General features: G+C 37.6%; 1 protein-coding gene across 1 annotated transcript in view; it reads right to left on the bottom strand.

Moving 5' to 3' along the window:
• Positions 1-6951: 6951 nt before the first annotated feature.
• LRRC3B (leucine rich repeat containing 3B) overlaps positions 6952-11037 on the bottom strand; it is an 82442-nt gene continuing 78356 nt past the window's right edge. Inside the window, exon 5 of the transcript XR_015696356.1 lies at positions 6952-7801. The gene's annotated coding sequence lies outside the window, so the exon portion shown is untranslated. The remainder of the gene's footprint in view (positions 7802-11037) is intronic.

The following is an 11037-nucleotide window of genomic DNA, read 5'->3' as shown; positions in this document are numbered from 1 at the left end:
TTTTCCAGGGTGATTCACTTTCACCTCTTCTCTTCATCATCGCAATGATCCCACTATCAGTAATCTTTAAAAAAAAATGAAATTAGGCTACCAAACAGCCAAAGAAGCTGAAAAAATTTCGCATTTACTATATATGGATGATTTGAAACTCTATGGAAAGTCAGAAATAGAAATCCAATCATTGACAAACACAGTCCGAGTATTCAGCACCGATATTTCAATGCAGTTTGGCATGGAAAAATGCGCCACTGTATCCATAAAAAGGGGCAAAATCACTGCATGTGAGGGAATTGAAATGCCCAATGGCCAATTAATTAAATGCAAAGAAAATGAAGCCTACAAATACTTAGGCACTCTGCAGTTGGATAACATCAAGCATGGAGAAGTAAAAACTATTGTCAGGTGAGAGTACACCAACAGAGTTAGGAAAATTTTGAAATCTAAATTGAATGGTGGAAATACAATCAAGGCCATAAATACCTGGGCAATACCAGTTATAAGATACACAGCTGGTATAGTTAACTGGACACAAGCTGATTTGGACCTTTTGGACCGAAAAACCAGGAAACTAATGACAATGCACTACAGTTTACATCCACGTGGTGATACTGATAGACTGTATCTGCCCCGAAAATCAGGTGGCAGAGGATTATTACAAGTGAAGCAAACAGTTGAAGAAGAAAAACATGCACTGGCTGATTATTTAAAAGAAAGTCAAGAACATCTATTAATCGAAGTAAAGAACAAAAATCCACTGAAGGCCCAACAGACGAAACAAGAATACAGAAAAGATGTGATAAAATCAAGAATGGAGAGTTGGCAGAACAAAGCACTGCATGGCCAATTTCTGGGGGGGAAAAAAAGATAAAGTGGACAGTGAACAAACTTGGTTATGGTTAACAACAGGTACATTAAAGAAAGAAACAGAGTCACTAATCCTGGCTGCGCAAGAACAAGCTATCCGCACAAATGCCATTAAGGCCAAAATCGAAAAATCCTCTGATGATGCCAAATGCAGACTTTGCAAAGAAGCTGATGAAACTGTTGATCACATACTCAGCTGCTGTAAAAAAAATCGCGCAGACTGATTATAAATTGCAGCACAATTCAGTAGCACAAATGATCCATTGGAATTTGTGCAAAAATTATAATATTAAAACAGCAACAAACTGGTGGGAACATCAGCCTGAAAAAGTCACCGAAAATCAGATGGTCAAGATCTTGTGGGATTTTCGCATACAAACAGACAAAATACTGGCGCATAATATACCAGACATCACATTGGTTGAGAAAAATAAGGTCACAATCATAGACATCGCAATGCCAGGTGAGAGCAGGGTCACTGAGAAGGAACATGAAAAAATCGCAAAATACCAGGACTTAAAAATTGAAATTCATTGACTATGGCACAAACCAGCAGTGGTAATTCCAGTGGTAATTGGCACACTGGGTGCTATTCGAAAAGCACTGGAATTACATTTAAAACAGTTAAAAATTGATAAAATCACCATCAGTCAAATGCAAAAAGCCGCACTGCTTGGATCTGCGCGCATATTACGAAAATACGTTACAATGTCCTAGGCCCCTGGGTGGGGCCCGACTAGTAACCAATGCCAAATCCGGCAAAACAACTGGCCGCTGTGATACAATTGTATAATAATAATAATAATAATATATTTGTATGGTTTTCTGCATCTTGAAAACCAGTCCTCAGGCGCAGGTGTTAGCTGAAGGCCAACCTTATAGTCAAAACCGTATCCTTTTTATGTGTCTCATGTAGCATGTAAAAAAACCTTAGAGTTTTGATTGCATGGTTGTGATCTCCATCTTGACTTTTTTTGGCTCTGCCTGTCCTGGATTCTAACACTGTTATACAGTGAAAAACTAAGCATTTAGGATTCTGCCCCCTGAGTTTGTTTGCCCAGTTCATGACAGGTAACAGAGCTGACTCCATTTCATATATGTTGATAGTCTTCATTATAACTGGGATGGAGTTTGCTCATTTCAGTCATAAATCGTAATGGTCATAAAGCACATCATTTATGATCAAGCTGATTTTTAAACTTTTTTTTTTGCATCATTAAATGGATCACCATGGTTGTTAAGTGAATCTTCAGTAATTAAATAAACACTGTGGTCATTAAACAAAACCATTATTCATTGTGGAACATATTTACAAAACACCAGAATAAATCCTGGTTTGGGCAAAAATGTTGTGAGTCATAGGCAAGTGACTATGGGATGCTATTAATGCCCACAAATGTGGGCCAATTGTCAAACACCCAAAATATGGCAAAATGACCAGCTATCAAAACTTTGGAACTGGTCATAAGTACCTTTGGTAGATTCACTTTAACTTCAAAAGATCACTAAGAAACAGTTGTAAATGGAAGACAACGTATAATTGAAAACTGAAAGCAGCTAAGAAGTACAAATAAGTATTGCACAAGCAAGGACTTTCATCTTGGTAGTCTGGTATAACTTTCAGCACCTTTATTTAAAATTTAATCCCACTGATGCAGGAATCCTTGATAGAATATAGAATGGCAGCATATTTTGGATAGGGCAGCATAGCATAGCAAGCTATTTTGTAATTAACTTGATTTTACAAAGTTGGCAACTCTAATTTGTGATTTGCATAAGTTAAGATTCCCCATGTGTCCTCTCTGAGATAAAAATGACTACATTAAATGAATCCTGGTTTTCTTCAATCTCAGGGATTTTTTATAACAGAAGTCATTCCAGAATTCAGTTGTTATTTCTAGAGCAAGAGATGGGAATCATATGCACATAGTCTCTACATGCCTTGAATTTACAGCTCAAGATGGATGTGCATGCTGGGAAATGACAACAAACCAGGGGAGGAAAAGTAGCATTGGTAAGAGAATGGCAAGGTATGCTGTTCTCATGCCTGTCAGCAACAATATTAAGATAGACATCTGTCAAAGTCTGGTCCTGTCCCTGGCCTACTAACTGGATCCCTAATGCCAAAGAAAGGGAAAGGAGTCATGAAATCACTCAGAAAAGCATAAAATGAGATGATTTCTCCCTGCATCCTTGGCTGATGCTGCTGTAGTTAATTAACCTCTTTGATTTATAAGAAAAGAAAAAGGAATAGCATTTGTTGTTTGACTGAAGAAGAGGAAGAGGACTTCATGCCCTTTATGTTAGTGACCTGGCTTTGGGACTAATGGCTAATCTACCACTTTTTATTCCCTCTGGTCCCAGCCCAACTTAAGGCTGTTAAAGGGCAAACCTAGCAATAGTGATTTTTCAGGAAGAAACACCATATTACAGTATCTATCTTGACAAATAAGAATTACTGGAACATTTTTAAAAATCTTGGTCACTTCTTGGAATATTCCACTTTCAGTTGGTCTCCATCCAGTACACAATAAATGTCAAAATATGATAGGTGAGTTAAGTCTATATTTATCTACCTTTTTATTCTGTTACTGTGTATATTTTTCTGGCTTCCATGTTTCAACTATTTTTAAATGTAGCACCTAGAAGCCAATATGTTTTTCCCCCTGATGCAAAAACAGCAGTTTGGTTGTTGGGTGTCTCTGTTTATGTATTACAGAGAAAACAAGATTTATTAAGAAAACAGCATGAAGCAAATGATTAATTTTACTGACATCTGGATTTTTTTCTAAAAGTTCAGTAATGTTTCCCTAGCTCATCCTATTTTACAGAATTAGATAAAGATTTGAAACTTGACATTTAACCTGATATGCAGTAATATGATAAAAAAATCAACTTGATTCATTTATTTTTTTATTTAAGTTAAAATATTTCTAGAGTATTTCCAATATACAAATAGTCCTTATTTATATTCAGTTGCTTAGCAACTATTCAAAGTTACAACAAACAACAAACTCCCCCAAAGTACTTACTGCCAACTGCCACCCCCATTCCCCCAAATCACACGATTGCACTGGGTGCTCAGCAACTGGTCCACATTACACATGACCACAATTTATTATGTCTTTTGCTAGAAAGAGATATTCATATCTGATTTCTGGCAAAAATTTCACACAACAGGTTGCTTAACAACTGCAGTCTTCACAGAACCCATGGTGTTTGCTAAATGACTTCATTGTCACTTTATAACTGCCATATTTGTTTACAACTCTTAAATGCCATTGTAAAAAAAGTCATAAAATTGGGTCAGCTACCTTGACATATGGTGGTGGCAGTGGCGGGAAACCATTTGGAGCGGCCTGCCATGGCTCTGCACTGTAGGCGAGTCTGGGGATCCCTTGGGGCCTTTGCGAGAACCCTGGGCTCACTTAGAGCACAGGGCCACATGGCCACAACTAAACGTGGTGGTGGTGGCGGGAAGCCAGCTAGAGCAGCCTGCCTTGGCTCTGCGCTCTGGGCAAATCCAGGGATCCCTTGCGGCCTTTGTTCCAGTGGATCCCCGAGCTCGCCTAGATTGTAGGACCACCTAGCACTCTGCTGAGGCCTTTATTGCCACCCGCACCCAGTCCCCAGCCTCGCCTGGCTGGCTAATCCTGCTAGGTGGGTCTAGCTGACTGGGTTGTACCTGTGTCCCTCCAGTCCGGCTTACTTGCTGCCTGGTCACCTGCCTGCTGGTTGCATCCATTGCATTGGAGAGCTGCTGATTATCCCTGCTGGTAAGTGACTCAGTTTTTTTTCTTTATGCTTTTAATGTTTTTTAAAAGGATATTTTATTTATTGTTTATAGAATATGTTCTATTTAAATGTTCTATTTTTAGGGAGAGAATGGTTTTTTATTAATTGTTTATAGAATATGTTTTTTAATGGTTTATAGAGAGGGAACAGTTTTTAATTTATTGCTTATAGAATATGGGTTTTTTAATGGTTTTTAGGGAGGGAATGTTTTTTATTTGCTGTTTATATAATATTTTTTAAAATGTTTTTTAGGGAATTTTTTTATTTATTGTTTATAGAATACGTTTATTACAAGAAATGTTATTGCTTTTTGCAAATGTTTTATTTGTGATGCAATATGTTGCTTTTAATTGAGCAGGTTGTGAATTCACTACAGAAACACACACAATCTCCCAAACCATGTACCAACCTGCACATTTAAAAGCAGCTACTTTGAGGCACATAAAATTTATGTGCCTCAAAGTGGCTGCTTTTCTATGGGCAGGCCAGGTTGGTGCAATAGCTTTGCAATATTTTGTGTGTTTCTGTGTGATACCTGGTGGTTGAGGTAATTGTGAGGTGGTTGCTTCTTGCAGCAATAACCTTCTACGTGACTCCATGGCTGCTTTCATATGTTGAGTTGTGTGCTGCTTTGTGAGCTCCTGCAGCTTGATGGGTTTTGATGGTTTCTGATTGCCCTGCTTTCCCCCCCCCTGGATTAATTTTGGTTCCAGGTCTTTTGTATTTCCTACCCTAGGGGTTAGTTCTGCCAAGAAACAGGAAAAGGGGAGTTCCAGGAAAGCTATTTTTAGCCTTTGTCTTAATGGGTGTACTTAAAATTTACCATTCAGCTGGTGTTTTTGTCTGGTGGTTTCTGGTTCTGTGATCTTCCTGGCACTGTCCTTTATAACTTCCACAATGCCTTGATGGTTTTTATTCCAGTGGCTTTGTCTTTCCTATCCTTAGGGTTAGGGGAAAAACTGGTTTCATCTGCAGTCTTTTGGGGGGGAGACTGTTCTTCTTTTGGTGTTTTCCTGGCGCTGTCATAGTTTGTGTGTGTGTGTGTGTGTGTAATGTCCCGCAGTTATCTACACATTAATAATGATCAATTATTATTACTAATATTTCCTTATACATTTTAGTGACCTTTTGTTACATAATTGGTGTTTTCTTTCATACTTTTAGTTTTCTAATTTTTGTTTCTGTTAGTTAGCCATTGATAAAACAAATCCCACGTGAAAAAGTATTCAAAGCCTTCTTGATTTTAATTGTCAATTTATTCATTCCTGCATTCTAATATTTATTCATTTTCATATCTTTGTTTTTCCACTGTTGTGCAAAGACCATTCCAGCAGCTGTTAACATGTGTAAAATTAAATATGTATTGTATTCCCTTTGAAATACTCAACAAAATATTTCTGGATTTAAATCTATATCTTGCTTTACCATTGCTTCTAACCATGGCATCACTAACTCTTCAATAGCTACTTGGACTGACCTAAGTACTGAACCTAATCCATATATTCCTGTTTTTTGAACTGAGGAATAAATTTCAGAAAAAGAAATCTGTACTCCTCTGTGAATCTACCTATGACATTCATTCTTCTTGATCTAACTTCTTAGATGAAAAACTATATCTTTCCTGTTTGTTGGGGGACATCCTTCCTGAAAAGGCTGTACATTGTTGGATGAAAACAGAGGTCCCTTCTGTTACCTGTAGTCCTCAGCTTACAACCACAATCAATTCAAATATGTTTTATTTCATTTGCAGTTAGTATTATTTAATGAAGAAGAGGCAACAGAGTTTTCTTCTCCAAAAACCAAGAGAGGAGCAATCAGCTAATCCACAAGTCACCAGCACCAACACCACCAGCATCAGCAGTGCCAGCACTAGCACCACCACTTTCACCACTTGAAGTTGGAGAAAGCAGGAAGTCCATCTCTTCCACTGAAGTTCCAAAACTTCCTGACTGCTGGAGTTTGCAGCAGTACAGAAACTTCAAGGACAAGTATGATGGATTAACAGTATCCGACAAAAAGTTAAGTTGTGAGTACTGTGCGAAACCCATGTTCTCATTAGAGAAAGATATTCATGTTTCTAGAGAGTGGAAAAATTTCCAGGTTGAGGCTGCAGGGACAACTAAGGAGAATCAGCAATCCTCTCTCAGAAAAAAAATTGAAGGAACATTTTCAGTCAAAAGCACACTTTATTTGTAGATAGAACAGTAAACAACTGGAGCAGGATGCTTTAACCAAATCCATAGCTAAATCAACCGACAAACATTTATCCAGTACTAGCAAAATACTGTTTACGATCTGGCACAAAGATGCAAACCATTCTCAGACATCAAAGGGCAGGTAAATTTGCTAACTATGGTTGGAGTAGATGTGGAAGTAGGCTTGCATTCACGGAGATCCGCAGTGAAAAAAGTTGAATTCATTGCAAACGAAATTAAAACCACCGTGTTTTCCAGCATTATGGCAAAGAATCTAAAGGTGTGTTTAATAATCGATGAAGCCTCAATGCTATCAATGAAAGCAGTTCTAATAGTTTTAGTTAATTCAGATTCAGAATACCCAGCAACTATTTTTGTTGACCAGTTGGAATTAGAGAAACAAGATGCGGACACCATATGTTCTGCAGTGATGGGAAGCTTGCGTAGTTGGGTTTTCCACCGAATATCTGCAGAAGAATTTAATAGCTTTCTGCTCTGATGGTGCCAACATTATGCTTGGGAGAAAATCTGGAGTCAGCACCAGAATAGCTCAAGACTTCCCAAACATTGTAATCTGCCACTGCTTGAACCACAGCCTCCAACTTGTGCTGGATGATGCAATAAAAGAAATAAAACAAGTGAACCACTTCAAGATCTTCCTTGATAAGGTACACATCACTTTCCAGAAATCCTGCAAGAGCCAGAATGACCTTTTCCAAATCTCCGAACAACTGGACATTGATTGGCAGAGTTTTGGGACCAAGATGGGCTCCCTGTAGTTTAAGATCAACCATAGCTGTGTGGTGTGCTTATCCAGCGCTACATCAGTTTTTTCTGGGCAATAAAAGATTCCCAGGCATGGTTTCCATTTTGAAATTTTAAATTTTTTGAACGATTTAGCCCTCATGATCGATATTCTAAATGAGATTTCTCTTCTGTCAAATGCCCTGCAGGGGAGAAACACAGATATCATCAAGGCCAAAAAATTAGTATTGCGATCAATTAAAGCACTTGAAATGCTTCGACGGGGAAAAGGCCCATATGAAAAAAAAAGTTGATGCAATGCTAGCTTCAGAAGCCTTCAAAAACATAAAATTAGTTCCAAATTAACCATTTGTTGCCCTTCCCTGTGAAAACCCTTTTGGCACGCATCACCACCAATTTGAATAAAAGACTGATGGACTACGACCATCTAAAAACAGTTAGCCAATTGCCAGACGCAAACAAATTACACTTTATCACATATTTGGAGCCGGATTATTGGAACATTGAAGATGTAGTTGTTCCATGGGCAGAAGCAGAGGCAGCATTGATTGAATTTGGTGAAATTTTAAATTATGAAATTGATTTGAATGACTACATAGCTTTTTTGGAAAATGTTATCAAGGATCCAAAGACCTACAAAATTCCTGATAGTATCAAAAAAGCTAGAGATATTGTCAGGACAATTTCTGTTAGTTCAGCAGAGGCGGAAAGGGGGTTCTCAAAAATGAACCTCATATGTTCAGAGCAAAGAACCCACCTAATTGTTCAAAACGTTAGTAATCTGATGATGATAAGCATTGTTGGCATGCCTGTTGAGAGATGGGACCCAATTCCTGGAGTGAAAAAGTGGCTCAGAACATATCATTACATGGCTGATGATCCAAATAAAGACCAAGAAAAGTGCAACTGAGGAGTCTGGAAGCCTAAGAACAATCTGGAAATCTCTTCAACTACAAAACTAATAGCACAAGTAAATACTTGAGTGTATCTCTTTCATTGTGTTATTCTTATGTACATGCAATTAAAGTCCTTTCTGTGTCTGTTCTTTGTGCAGGTTATTGGAGCAAGGTGATGAGGTGGTGGTGTAGAAAACCAGCAAGGCAGTCATCTTTCCTCTGTAAGTAGCTGTTTTATTGTTTTGTGTGCTGGTTTCATCCTTAATGTAGTAGTGCATGCAATTAAAGTCTTCCTTTCTGTGATCAGTGATATTGAAGACTGGCAAGGATAGTCATCTTCCTTCTGTAAGTAACTCTTTTATTGTTTTGTGTACTTATTTTAATCTTATTTAAATAGTAAGTGCACAAAATAATAAATTTCCTTTTTTAATATCTTCTTTTTATAGATCATTCATTGGGGCAAATAATTCAGTGACATTGACTTGGCCACTCCCACCCAGTCACATGACTGCTGAGCCACTCCCACCTGGTCACATGACTGCAGAGCCACTCCCACCTGGTCACATGATCACCGAGCCACTCCTATTCAGTCACATGACTGCCAAGCCACTCCCAACCGGTCACATGACCACTGAATCACTCCCACAAAATAGGCCACACCTACAGAGTAGGTTCTAAAAAATTTAGAAGCCCACCACTGGGTTTTACTTAATTTCAACCTCTGATTTCCTGCTGGCTTCCCAAAGATTTGTAGGAAGCCAGCAGGGAGGTTTGCAAATCATGGACATGTGGCCAAGACATGTTGCAATAGCTGGAAATCTGGCAAGGTTTCCAAATGCCCAGATCATGATTACATAACTTTGATAATCAAAATTTCAAGGACTGCTCATAAGTGCCACTCATTCAGCATTGCCACAAGTTTGAATGATCACTGAACAAATGGCTGTTAAGCAGGACTAGCTGTAATTACACAAACATGATAAACACAAGTGTATTCTAGTTTGCAAAATATTCAGCAAAGCATTTAATATCAAGAAGTGCCTAAGCAAAGAGTTGTACCATTTAAAAAAACCCAGAAAATATATAGCGAAGGAGTAAGCATTCACTTGCAGTAAGCATTGCCACTAATTGATAAATTCTCCCTTGATTCATTATTGATTGATCAGATTTATTATATCAAAATATATTGTTACTTGAGCACCAAAAGTATACAAATGTTTTGATTACTTTCGTTCACAGAATTCAAAAGCATAAGTATTTATGTGACAAAATGATTTGCTTCTAAAAATCTGTAGATTCTCAGTCATCCTGGCTATGGTTGCCCAAAGGTGCTTTTTCAGGAGGCAACTGGACTTTCTTGTTTTTTCTTTTGAAGACATTTCACTTCTCATCCACGCAACTTTTTCAGCTCTGACAAGATTCCTTTCTATACTACCCTGTCAGAGCTGAAGAAGCTTCTTGGATGAGAAATCAACCTTCAGTTGATTTCCAGTTGCCTCTTGAAAAAGCATCTTTGGGACATTTTTCTATGAATGTTCTTTGCTATGATCTGGATAATTTGTATGACTCTGACCTATGCCATTTATAATTTATTAAAGGATTGATCAAAATGGCATAATGTTCTCAGTAATTTCCCCCCTTAAATGCTTTCTCTGATTATTTTGGTTTATGACCATAAATTGAATAAATGAAAGGAAATACTTCTGTGCTACTCTGCTATCCCAAACAGATACCCCTTCTTTTGTGAGCTTGTTTCCCTGCAAACAATGAAACAGAAGCTCGCAAAAGAAAAAGATCTTACCTATTGCTGCACTGTCGGTGTTGGGATGTCTCCTCCGGCAGGCCAGCTAGTCTTCAGGTCTCTGCTATGCATACATGTCCGTGCATGTGCACATTTGTGCATGTCCATGCATGCACAATGATTTGCCATCACTGGAATATATATATTGTATATATATGTATATATATATATATATATATATATATATATATATATATATATATATATGTATGTATGTATGTATGTATGTATGTATGTATGTATGTATGTATGTATGTATGTATATATATATATATATATATGTGTGTGTGTGTGTGTGTGTGTATGTATGTATGTATATATATACATATATATACATACATACACACACACACGTGTGTGTGTGTGTGTGTGTGTGTGTGTGTTTTGCTAATGATCCTTTTTTTTTTACCTCTGGCAATGACTTTTTGCTCCTAACAAGACACAGTAAGAAGGGTCAGACAGTTTAATCATTAGTCTGAACCAACCGCTTTGAAGAAAAGTTGCATGTGATTTTAAGAGTACAAGTTGCTCAATTTTGCTCTAAAAATGTAAAAGTATAATTGCTAGATATAAAGTGTAATTTCAATCTTAAAGAAAATGCATCAAAATTTAATATGTCTACAAGACCAAACCAGTTAAGGGATTGATTCAAACCCATTGAAATACATGGAGGCTTATAAAACAAATGACTGTGCTGTACTGAAAGATATAACAGAATAAA

The sequence above is a fragment of the Thamnophis sirtalis genome, unplaced genomic scaffold (genome assembly GCF_051295495.1).
Source record: "Thamnophis sirtalis isolate CommonGarterSnake01/CBP01778 unplaced genomic scaffold, rThaSir2_p1.2 scaffold_4, whole genome shotgun sequence".
Lineage (NCBI taxonomy): Eukaryota > Metazoa > Chordata > Lepidosauria > Squamata > Natricidae > Thamnophis > Thamnophis sirtalis.
This window is presented reverse-complemented; position numbering and strand designations above follow the sequence as displayed.